At 41.4% G+C, this 10,723-nt stretch overlaps 1 long non-coding RNA gene across 1 annotated transcript; it reads left to right on the top strand.

Moving 5' to 3' along the window:
• Positions 1-4,816: 4,816 nt before the first annotated feature.
• LOC119018054 lies at positions 4,817-7,908 on the top strand. Its single transcript, XR_005074650.1, has 2 exons — positions 4,817-5,495; positions 7,723-7,908. It is a non-coding gene; the product is annotated as an uncharacterized LOC119018054 (long non-coding RNA).
• The last annotated feature ends 2,815 nt before the right edge of the window (positions 7,909-10,723 follow it).

Consider the following 10,723-nt stretch of genomic DNA (forward strand, 5'->3'; position numbering starts at 1 on the left):
TTAGCTACAAAGGTGCCACTGTTATAACTCATTCGCACTCATTTTTACAGTGTTCATTCATGATAACGTTCATGCTGAGACACACTTTTAAGTTTCTTCACATTTTTAATGTTTTTTTTGTAAGTGTGTTGATAACTTTTGCCATGCTTTAAAAATGTTAACCTAAACATAATATTCATTTTCAACTCATCATATGGTCAATGTTATTTCATTACTATTACCAAATACACAATGTTAAGTGGAGTTTATATTGAACCATTAAGGTTATGTGAATGCTGTTATTATTCTATATTTGAAATTCATGTGTAACCTGTTTCCTCACTTGTTTTGTTTGAGTGTTAAATACATATAAAACACTTTTTGCATTGACATAGTGTGGTGTGGTGCAGTTTATCATATGGCATGACACTCATGTCATTTGGTGTGATGTTCACAATTGTGACAAAAAACAGCTTTGTTAGTGGTAAATCATGAAAATACCAATAGAACACAAGGAAATTAGTATCAGCAAGAGTCTCCAGCGTTTTCTTACAGTTGTTACAAGGTTTAACAGAAATAATGAAAAACAAACCAAAATATACCAAATTTTCACAAGGAAATGTTAAATATCAAAGCAGGAAAAAAAATAAGTACTCCATTTTCAAAGACACAGTAGCAAATAAAACAGCTAAACAAAGTGCAACAGAATGTCAGACTCAGACAAGGAGAGAGGACTCAGATCCAGAATATCAGGTGTAATGACAGGTTTTATTTTGCTGAATTGCAACTTCTTCGGTATGAATGATAAATCAATGGCTATGAAAATTTCTATGAAGACAGACAAGACGAACAAGACATAAAACATGCAAAACGAAAAGCGCTCCCGAAGGAGGAATCTACACTGATCTGAATACTCGACTATAAAACTTTAAATCGAAAACAAAATCACTCCGAAAAGGTCAGCACACAGGCTATGAAAATTATCTATACTGAATAATACAAAAGGTACAACAAAAGGCATTCCACACGGAGGAAACAAAAGGCTATCAAAATATCTAAACTGAAAATCAAAACTCTGACCAGAACTTTAAAAACAAAAATCAAACAACCCAAGAGAAACAATTTCAAAAAATAAAACTTGACAATACTTAGCTGTGGTTAGCAAGACAAGACTGTGAACAAGGCTTCCGTATACGACAAATGACGAAATACTTCTGCGATGCGGACAGGGGAAGACAAAGACTTTATACACATGAGGAAGGGGAACACAGGTGAAAACAATCAAGGATCAGGGGTGACGTCAGACCGGGGACACAAGAGGAAGGGCAAGTGACCTGAAACGAGAGGAGAGTTACTTTTCAAAATAAAACATGAATTTCACAGGACAAAAACCCAAGACAGGACATCCCTCACCGCGTTGTGACACAGAAAGGCAAAGTTCAAATCAAAATGCAACATAAGAAACTCTAAATCCAAAACATACCAAACAGGAATGCAGAGACATGAGAGGAAACGCAAGGAACTTAAAGGAGGGCGGAAACACAAGGAACTTCGATGACATCATAATATTTAATAATATTACTATACAACCTATTTTTTTTACTCTTACAAATGTAAAGTGGGCAAAACGGAGCAACTTGTAGAAAAACCCCAATAAACACAGATCTCAATCTCCGTTCTGTTGAGAAATCTTGGGCCCAGCCTTCAAATGACTCAAATCCCAATCAGAGTGAGCATCTTAACAAATCCGATCAATGTAGACACCTCCTCACAACCCGCTGGAGTCAGAGGATCAGATGTCCCTTGCCCCTGCCTTGATTGTCCAAGCGGAGACTGGCCCGAACAGGTAGGGAGGAGGGAAGAGGAGAGGTGAGATAACAAAGGGGAAGTACCTTCCCTTTGGTTCTACTGTGGTGGTCTAATGTGGGCAAAACGGAGCAACCCGTAGAAAACCCCAAATAAACACAGATCTCAATTTCATCCGTTCTGTTGAGACACCTCCTCGCACCCCGCTGGAGTCAGAGGATCAGATGTCCCTTGCCCATGCCTTGATTGTCCAAGCCAAGTCAGGCCCACAGTTAGGTCTCTTCGGATGGGGATTGTTTCAGGACATCCTGAAGATGCTGAATCACTTCAGGATTCTCGGAATCTAGAGACAAGGTCTTGAGCACACTGTCATTTTTTTTTTCTTGAGATGTTCTTGCAGTGTGTCAGTTCCCTTTGGCTATACTGTGGTGGTCTAATGTAGTAATATTTAAAAATATTACTGTACAACTTTTTTTTTCTTACATAAAATGTAAGGTTGGCTAACCGGAGCAGCCCGGAGAAAACCATTAAATACCACAGCATACAGATGCCCTGACCAGATGTCAGATCTCTAAACTCTGAACTTGTTCTGCAGGACACTGATTGCTACTGCTCAGAACTCCATTGCTTACTCAATCTCCATGTCACTGGACCTGCAAACAAATAAGTTTTTGAATCGCTTCCACAAAGAAGGCCTCTTGCACTTACTCTTTGTCGATCTACGGCTCTCCTTCACCTCCTCTTCAATTTCCATGTCACTAGACCCGCAAACAAATAATTTTTTGAATCGTTTCCACAAAGAAGGCCTCTTGCACTTCTGCTTTGTCGATCCACAGCTCTCCTCCATCTCATCTTGTCTGAGGTGCCTTGTCTCGTCCTCCTGCTCCACGATTATCTCTTCATCGTTCTTGTTGACTGGCTTGGGCGACAGTGCAACACTCAGATTCCTGTCCTCGATGACTTTAAGCAAGAACTTAATCAGAGAATCCTGGGTTTTCATTTCTTCATCTTTTTCCTGGTTAATGGTTTTAACGTCTCTTTCAAGATTCCGGATCTTCTGACTCTGCTCAGTGTATTCCCATCGTCCTATAGTCTTCTCTGAGATCTGACCTCCAGTCATGTCCAGAGACTCCAGTGAGCTCTGTCTTCCTATTGTCTTCGTAGGCCACAGTGAACTTGGAGCTCCTGTCGTCTCCACAGACAACTTTGAGCTCTGACTTCCTGTCATCTCCAGAGACTCTAATGGGCTCTGTCGTCCTACTGTCCTCATAGAACACTGTGAACTTGGAGTTCCTGTTATCTCCCAAGACCACTCTGAGATCTGACCTCCTGTCGTCTCCAGAGACTCCAGTGAGCTCTGTCTCCCTATTGTCTTCGTAGGCCACAGTGAACTTGGAGCTCCTGTCGTCTCCACAGACAACTTTGAGCTCTGACTTCCTGTCATCTCCAGAGACTCTAATGGGCTCTGTCGTCCTACTGTCCTCATAGACCACTGTGAACTTGGAGTTCCTGTTATCTCCCAAGACCACTCTGAGATCTGACCTCCTGTCGTCTCCAGAGACTCCAGTGAGCTCTGTCTCCCTATTGTCTTCGTAGGCCACAGTGAACTTGGAGTTCCTGTCGTCTCCACAGACAACTTTGAGCTCTGACTTCCTGTCATCTCCAGAGACTCTAATGGGCTCTGTCGTCCTACTGTCCTCATAGACCACTGTGAACTTGGAGTTCCTGTTATCTCCCAAGACCACTCTGAGATCTGACTTCCTGTTGTCTCCAGAGACTCCAATGAGCTCTGTCTTCCTATTGTCTCTGTAGACCACTGTGAACTCGGAGTTCCTGTCGTCTCCACAGACCGCTCTGAGATCTGACTTCCTGTCGTCTCCAGAGACTCCAATGAGCTTTGTCTTCCTATTGTCTCCGTAGACCACTGTGAACTCGGAGTTCCTGTCGTCTCCACAGACCGCTCTGAGATCTGACTTCCTGTCGTCTCCAGAGACTCCAATGAGCTCTGTCTTCGTATTGTCTCCGTAGACCACTGTGAACTCGGAGTTCCTGTCGTCTCCACAGACCGCTCTGAGATCTGACTTCCTGTTGTCTCCAGAGACTCCAATGAGCTTTGTCTTCCTATTGTCTCCGTAGACCACTGTGAACTCGGAGTTCCTGTTGTCTCCATAGACCGCTCTGAGATCTGACTTCCTGTCGTCTCCAGAGACTCCAATGAGCTTTGTCTTCCTATTGTCTCCGTAGACCATTGTGAACTTGGAGTTCCTGTTGTCTCCACAGACCACTCTGTGCTCTGACTTTCTGTCGGATTCAGATCGTTGTCCTTGATGGCTTTGAGCAAGAGCTTGATCAGAGAATCTTTGGATTTTATTTTTTCGTTTTTTACCTGGTTAATGCTTTTAATGTCTCTTTCAAGATCGAGGATCCTCTGAAGGAGCTCAGCGTATTCCCAATACGTAACTTTGCGCTCTGATCTCTCTGTTGTTAACGTCTTCACTGAGCTCTGACTTCCTGTCATCTCCAGAGACTCCACCAAGCTCTGTCTTCCTATCGTCTTCGTAGACGACTCTGTGCTCTGACTTTCCATCGACTTCATAGACCCCACTGAGCTCTGACTTCCTATCCTCTTCGTAGACCACTGTGGGATCGAAGCTCCTGTCGTCTTCACAGACCCTTCTGCGCTCTCATTTTCTGTCGTAGTCACAGACTCCTCTGTTGTCTTCATCAATTCATTGTTTTCATTGATGACGCAAAGCAGTTTTCTCAGCTTCTCCAATTCCGCATTGGAAAGTTTATCCTCTTCCATGTCCATAATGGGTATTATCTGCTGCCGGAGTATTTGTTACCTCTTCGCTCCTGATTCACAATTCAGATCGCAGGTCACTGGGGAGAGTATCTGCTGCTGAAGCACCTATATACTCTATGAGTCTGATTCAGAATGCAGATCAAAGCAACAGATGATGTCATTGAACATCAAAGGTAATCAAAGGAATTTGGAATCCCTGGGCATTCCACAGGGCACCTTTTGTCACTAGGCAACAGGAACACTCCAACATTCCAAGTCCTTTAGAATGCTGCGGCAGATGATTGGCTGTTCAGAACTGATTAGTTTTTCATTTTGAAAAAAAAACTCAATCACAATGTTTGGTAACCATAACTAGCAGGTGGTAAACATCTGTGTTACCTTTTAGGTCATAATGTAGATAAAAAAAACACTATGTGTTCTTGTGTAGCACAGGGGCGGCCAACCATTCAGAGACCAAGAGCCAGCTTTTTAACTGTTACTGCAAAGAGCCACATCACACACACACACACACACACACACACACACACAGTCCTCTGCTCAGCCAGATTTACTGTAAATGTGACACACCAACATGATAATGACAGAAATTGACTCCTACAGTACTAAAACCAGAAGCCAGTCATTTTCAAGAATGAACACTGTGTGCACTGTCTCACACACACAAACTCTCAGTTCAACCAAGTCCACAAATAAAATTATAACAATTTACAATGGCTTTTTTTTCTTACCATGCATGCTTGCTGAGAGTATCCTGAGCGCAGTCTGATTGACATTGGGGATATTTTTCCATTGGCACACTTTTCCAGAACTCAATGGTCCCTTCCCTTAAAGCAGGTTTCAGTTGGTCCTCCTAACAAAGATCAATCATCTCCAACTCAGCTGCATCCTCATCTGTGATTATCAGGTAACAATATTGATTTATCTGATTTCCAAGCCAAATATGTCAAACACTATCTGTTTTCAGCTTCTAAAAAGTAAAAAAAAAAAAGTGCTGCTTTTTGGTAATTTCTGACAATAAATGTGGAGTTTTGGGGTTTTCTGCATTTATTTGAACAAAAGATGGCAGTTGACAGTTTTTTCTTCTTTTTTTTTTCTTTTTTTTTTTTACATCATATAGACAGAACACGCACTTAACCTTGAAAATAATTAACTTGAATAAACATAATCCTTGGTTGTGTGGGCTGAATCAGCTGTTTGCAGTTCCTGTTTGCAATGAACTGAGATATAATTTTATTACTCTGACACAGAAGAATTTAAAAAAGTGATGATTCTGAGGGAAGTTCTGCACCTGTAATTAACATCTTTCTTTTCTTTGATTTCTAAAGAGATTCAGAAATGTTTCGGTCAAAACATTGTCTGGTTTCAGCTTCTTAAATGTGAAGATTTGCTGCTTTCTCGTCATTTGTGACAGTAAATGAAGAATCGTTGTGTTTTGGACTGTTGGTTGGACAAAAGAAGCAGTCTGAAGGCTCAACTCAGTGAAAATAATTGTTGGTTGCAGCTCATTATTACATCCTTGTCTTATTATTCTTCCTACTCTAGTATTCTGTCTTCATGCTGCCTATTGTTGCAGTGTGTGTGTTCATGTCCTAACCCTGTGCACGGCATCTTGTATTTGAAATGTTTGTTCTATTCTTCTAGTGAAACTCACACATCTTTCTCTCTCTCTCTCTCACACACACACACACACACACACACACACACACACACATACACTTCTACCATCGATTATGGCAATATATTATTGCCAGAACAAAAGAGTCAATGACATATCAGCACAAATCCTTTTTTCCCCATAGTGGGTATTTTGACATGTCACAGCAGGAAGAGCACAGGTGGAAATAATCAATAGTGGCTCAGTTTGATTTAGGTATGCCAAGAAGTCATGCGCAAGCTGGCACGCTTAAACAGAATTGAGACATACTGATGTTTTTACGAGACATACTTTTGACAAGACAAATAACTGCTCTTAGAAAGATGAGTGGGGCATAGGGCTGGGACAATGTGTTGATGTGAATAAATTGCGTCAGCCCGTCGTCCAAAACAACCACGGGGGTAGGCGAATATCAGGAAGTGGTAGGACCCGCAGAGGATGAGAATATCAACCCTTTGCTAGCCCCACTGAACGCACATCATTTGGGACTTTTTTGAAATCCCATAACGTAACAAAGTTTCCTGTGCCGATATGTAGCTTCTGTATTTTCAGCGTAAACTATACAAGGCAAAACAGGCTCTCCTACTACCTCATACGTAGCATTCCAGTCCTGGAGGAAGAATTATTATCATGTAGGGTTCCTACAGGTTTCCTCAAGTTAAATTTAAGACATTTTAAGACCATTCATATAAAAAATGAATACCTATTTCCAGGGGCAATGCTAGGAGTGCAAAACATCTGGGCTTTTGCCCCGCAGGCAGTGTTGCCTCAGTTACCTTTAACAAGTAATCTGATTACTGATTACTCCTTTAAACTCATTTTAAGCTCGATAGTACTTTGTCACCAGCACAGAGTGTACAACAACCTTAATATTCTCATCTTTAGCTGACATGAACTCAAATTAATGACTGTATTTCCAGCTAGAAAACGTGCATCTCTCTCCTCCCTCCATTGTCGTTTGTGTTTGTGTCACTGTGTGGTGTTACACGCGAGTTGTCCTCGTGCTGAAAACACGACTTTTTGCAGACGTGACATCACTCCCCGAGATGCGAAAAAAAAGCAAAAATATATATATATATATTTTTTTTTTTTTACTAAGGAGAATAACAAAAATTATAGTAACGCACAGTGACTTGAATAAGTAATCTAATTACTGGTTTGGAATTATTAACGTGTTAGAATACTCATTACTGGAAAAAATGGTCAGATACTGGCATCACTGCCCAGATGGTCTTTTTTTAACAGGGTTCCGGGGATTTTTTGAAATTTGGGCTGTTAAAGATGCAATTTCAACGTAGTTTGTGAAGGAAAGGAAGGCCAATCGTTGAGGTCCTCATTGTCATATTTTAATCACAAATAAATCAAATTTTCCCTCACTAGGCCTATAGCCTGTAATAAGACCTGTGTGCATAGGCTTTTAGAGCAAGAGGAACATTCTCAATTGTAATTTCTTGCCTTCATTGTCTTTCTACATTAGGCCTACAGGAGGCTTTGCATATATACGGCCGGCTCAGCTGTCCGGAGCGCAGAATAATAATTAGTAGCAGAGTCCAAGTGAAGGTTTGCCTGCATGAGAGTGGCCAAGATGGTCATTTTGACCGTTTTCAAATGTATATGTGCAATAACTTTGACTGTAATCAAGTAAGTTATTTTTAATTGTTCATTTTCTTGTCCAGAGTTTTCTCTATTAAAATCTTATGTGAATATAAGCACTAATTACGGATTACTATGTGCAATTATATGAATATTGATAAATGTATAATTAAACTTTTTAAATGTTCACTTTGTTGTTATTTCATTTTTTCAAATAAATATAATGACACAATGAATGCATTTATCATTCAATTTATTTACATATTACATCACATTATGTATTTACATGAGAGATTAAGTCTAATGCCTTCACTCCTATTGTTCTGAGTTTAATCCTCTTCTCACACATGGTCCAGTAGGCCTCAAAAAGGTTGTCTACCACAGGTTTTAATCAATGACGGAAAGAAATTTTATCCATCCACGCTTCATTAAATTTACATTACCCCATATTCCCAGCATGGATTAAGTAGCCAGGTAACATTAAAAACTACTGCTTGCCTTGTTGTTTGTGGTCGGTGTCAGTGCTGTGGTGCTGTAGCCGGAGGTCTATGGCTCTGCCGCTCTTTATTTACATTATTTGTTCAAAGTAAGAGTGGTTGACAAATGAAACTTTTGACGAGAAATGTTAGAGAAATACGGAGAAGTTACGCACAGCATAAAATTTAAGACCCAGATATTAAAATTAAAGACTTTTTCAAGTCTTTTTAAGGTATTATTTCCAAATTCACAAATTCAATGCTTTTAAAGTCCGTGTAAAGCAAATTCAGCCATTTTCTTCTAAACACATTAAAAAGGTCATAAATGGATTTCTTTAAAACATGTAAAAAGCATTCAGCCATTTAGAATTTAATTTTAGAGCTACGCTCACAAACTGTTTCAGGATTTCTGTGTTCAGGATTTAATGGGCGGGTCAGAAAATCATGCAAATCATGGCCGCGTTACGTAACGCAGCATAAACCCGATCCTGCGGCGGAAGCATATAAATACACTCAGCGCATTAGCTTCAGTTGTTTTTCTGCTTGCTCTCCAGTCTTGGATAGCATCTCTTAGAATAGTTTGCAGCTAGCTAACCAGTCAGCTAAACAGTCAGGTCTCCTCCACATCGCTCCAGCATCTTTCCTGGATGCCACAGTGTGCAGAGTAATGACACCGTTAGCTTATTTAAGTTTCCTAAGGATGACAACGTAAGGAAACTGTGGATCGATTTTGTCAAAAGGAGCTACTGTGGAGAGCTGAAAATCACCACCAACACCTGTCTCTGCAGTGTCCACTTAGTTCTATATAGTTAACTACAACGACTGTCACCAGGTAAAGTCTGGAAATCTGAAGAGTCCGTTGACGCTGGTCAGTGGGGCCGAACCGACCCGCTCCGTCCCAGCTTGCATCCTTCCGTCCCGCCGACAGCGCATGCTCTCATCTCCGCCGCCAGCATTACGCGCCCGCCTGTGACCGTCCCGCCACCGGCCAGACTTTAGATTCTCTGCGCTGACCCCGAACCGGACCACGGGCCCGGTCGGGTCAACATTTCCCGGGTTGGGTTGGCACTTGACCAAGCATTTGTGTGTGTGTGTGTTTGTTTTTTGTAATAACTCCAAATAATGACGGTACTTCCAGCTACACGCGCATCTCTCTACTCCCTCCATGTTGTTTGTGCCGTTGCGTGGTTTTATACGTGAGTGTCCTCGTGCAGAAAACGTGACTTCTCGCACACGTGACGTCACTCCCTGAGATGCAGGAAGAAAATGCAAAATAAATATTTTTACTGAGGAAAATAACAAATATAATAGTAACGCACAGTAATTTGAGTAAGTAATTTTAATCTGATTGGTGGTTTGGAAATATGACCGCGTTAAATTACTCCTCACTGAAAAAAGTGGTCAAATTAGAGTAACGTGTCACCGGCATCACTGATTACGTAGCGTAAGTGCAACATGGAGTTGAGAACGTCCGTTATAACAGCCCACGTATTAAAAAAATGTCGTGTTTAAATCCGGCTCGGGCTCATAATTACAGTTAATGTGTCGGGCCGGGCGACTCGGACACAACGTGCACGGGCTAGGCTGGGCTGGGCTGGGCTCGGGTCGGGCTTGATTTTTTTGGGCCAGATCTAAGCTCCAAGTGTGAGTGTGTGTGTGTGTGTGTGTGTGTGTATATATTGTTGTACATTTTGGCAATTAAATCCATTTTGCTGAAAGTGCAATGCCCATGTAATGTTAGCAACTGTTATTGCATGTAATCATGACATGATTTGGCCTCATTCCCTGAGTCCATCTGACAGCACAATGATAATCCACAAGTAATATTTTATGTGCACCAATATAGCTATGACAAGGAAATGTATGTAGACTGGGGTTTTACATTTGTGTGTAATGTAAAACATGGACTGTGAGGAACGAGGCTGAGCACTATCAGTGTCTGACTCAGAGTCAGTTTCTAGCTCTGGTGGCTCATACAGGTCAGGCTGGGTCATCTGATGATGCTGCTAGCTGACATTGTTACTGTACGTTACGTCCTTGTACAGTACACGGAGGCTCCCTTCCTACGTGTGGGCGTGGTTCCAGTGTCTCTAACTGACACGCCCCAAGCGTTTCACAGCAGAGAGACATGCTTGTTTTTCCATGATTTTGAGACCTTATTTTATATGCTTTGCAATTTTTTTAACCTTTCAAATTTGGCTCAGTGGTCAATGACACGTTTCTGTGGTATGAGAAAGTCATAACACAAATTTATTTCTGCTTTACACGGATTTTAAGACTTTTTAAAACCCCGCGGGAACCCTGTCATGTCACGATTGTAGGGAAGGAAACACTGACATAATTTTATGTCTGCATCTTTCAGTCACACTGCGAATGGAGCGTCTAGCATAGTGAGACGTCGCGCGGATG

Source organism: Acanthopagrus latus, chromosome 4 (genome assembly GCF_904848185.1).
Source record: "Acanthopagrus latus isolate v.2019 chromosome 4, fAcaLat1.1, whole genome shotgun sequence".
In the NCBI taxonomy this organism is placed as follows: Eukaryota; Metazoa; Chordata; class Actinopteri; order Spariformes; family Sparidae; genus Acanthopagrus; species Acanthopagrus latus.